Below are 1,899 nucleotides of genomic sequence, written 5' to 3' on the forward strand. Positions count from 1 at the left end.
GTGCAGGAGGTGAGGACAGGTAGCCTGGTCCTGGTGGGAGGGGCTGGGAAGCTGAACTTTGTTTCTGCAAATGATGAGTCTGCTAGAAGGACAGAGCCAGGTTGCTCTCTAGCCCTACCCCAACCCCTTGAGCCCTGCATCCCAATCCACTGCAGAGAAGCCCACATCAGGTGTGAGACAAGCTCACTACTGAGCTGTTTGTTGGGGGAGACTGGCTGGGCGGGGCGGGGCGGGGCGGGGGGGGTGGGAACAGCCTCCTACCTGAGTTTTCAGCCACTTTCTCCATGTTCCAGTCAGTCAGGACCCTCCGGACCCTCTCCCCTCACCAGCCTGTCTTTGACATCTCAGGGCTGGAGGATGCCTTCTGATTTCTTTCCCACCTGCTGGGAATTTCCAAGATGCTGAACACCCTTCCCTTCCCAGCTCCCACTGGCAGCCTGATGCAGGGAAAAGAACATTGGACTGAGAAGTCAGAAGACCCTGGATAAGTCACTGTATTTGTAACAATCCAGGCTTGTGACCCCTGAAGCTGAGTTTTCATCCGAACTAATCATGGAGCCCCTTCTCATAACATAAAATTAACCTTTGAAAATGCACAATTCACAATGTACATTTCCTACTTTCACAGCGTTGTGCAACCGTCACCACTCTCTAGTTCCAAAACATTTTAACCACCCCAAAAAGAATTCCATTAAATAATCACTCCTCACTCCCCCCCTTCCATTCCCTGGCAACCACTAATCTGTTTTCTGTCTCTCTCGATTTCCCTCTTTTGAATGTCTCATGTAAATGGAATCATACAACATAATACCTTTTGTGTCGGGCTTCCTTCACTTAGCTTAATGTTCTACACGGCCATCCTCTAGATGCTTCTTTCACTTAGTATTATGTTCTACAGGTTGACCCCCAATACAGCATGTATCAGTACTTCCTTCCTTTTTATGGGTGAATAATATTCCATTGTATAGATATACCACTTTGTTTATCCATTATTCTGCTGATGAATATTTGGGTAGTTTCCACCTTTTGGCTACTGTCAATGAACATACCTGTACAAATATTTGTTTGAATACCTCTTTTAATTCTTTTGGGTATATACCTAAGAATGGAATTGCTTCCTCATAAAGCGGCACTGGGTTTATTTATTTTTTTTTTTTATAGTACTGTATGTTTAACTTTTTGACGAAAAGAGAAGTTTGAATTTTTGGGATTCGAATGCCTTTAGGTGGATGCCACGGTCTCCATCTCTTCCCATTGTCTTACACCCAGCCTGCTTGACTCACTTGTCTAGCCCCTGAAGGCATCTGAATTTGCTGCCCCTGGAAGGCTTTGGCGGCAAAAAACTCGGGAGAGTGCCCAAGTCAGCGGCTAACAAGCAGTGGACCTCGAGAAAGTGTCTTCACCTCTCAGAGTATTATTTCGCTTAGCCTCAAAAGGATGCTGCTGCTCACGTGCGAGGAGGCGCTGAGATCATGAAGGTGAGGGACCGAAGCTGTCGAGTTCTGGAAACGGAGAGAGGCGGGCGAGGCCAGGAAGAGGAGGAGGAGCCAGGCGCCGTCCCAGGGCGTCACCGCACTGGGGCTGCGGACCCGGCCAGTCCGAAGCTGGCGCGCCCAGGGCGGCCGCGGTGCGGGGTGCAGCCAGCAGAGAGCTACGCTGTTGGGCCGGCCTGGTAGAGCGGAGCCCGGCAAAGCTCAGGTTGGATTACGGGTGGGCGGGTGTGCCCCGCGGTCCCCGCCCCCCCCATCCGGGCCTGGCCGGGCTCAGGGCTCGCCGCGCGCGGTGAGTCAGACCGGGTTTTCCCTCCACCTCTGGGCCAGGAGAGCAGCGCTCGCCGCGCCAGTCCCTCCCTCGCCAATCCGGCTCCGGCGTCCGCCCGCCCGCCCTCCCGCGTTTTCC

Source organism: Loxodonta africana, chromosome 2 (genome assembly GCF_030014295.1).
Source record: "Loxodonta africana isolate mLoxAfr1 chromosome 2, mLoxAfr1.hap2, whole genome shotgun sequence".
Classification (NCBI taxonomy): domain Eukaryota; kingdom Metazoa; phylum Chordata; class Mammalia; order Proboscidea; family Elephantidae; genus Loxodonta; species Loxodonta africana.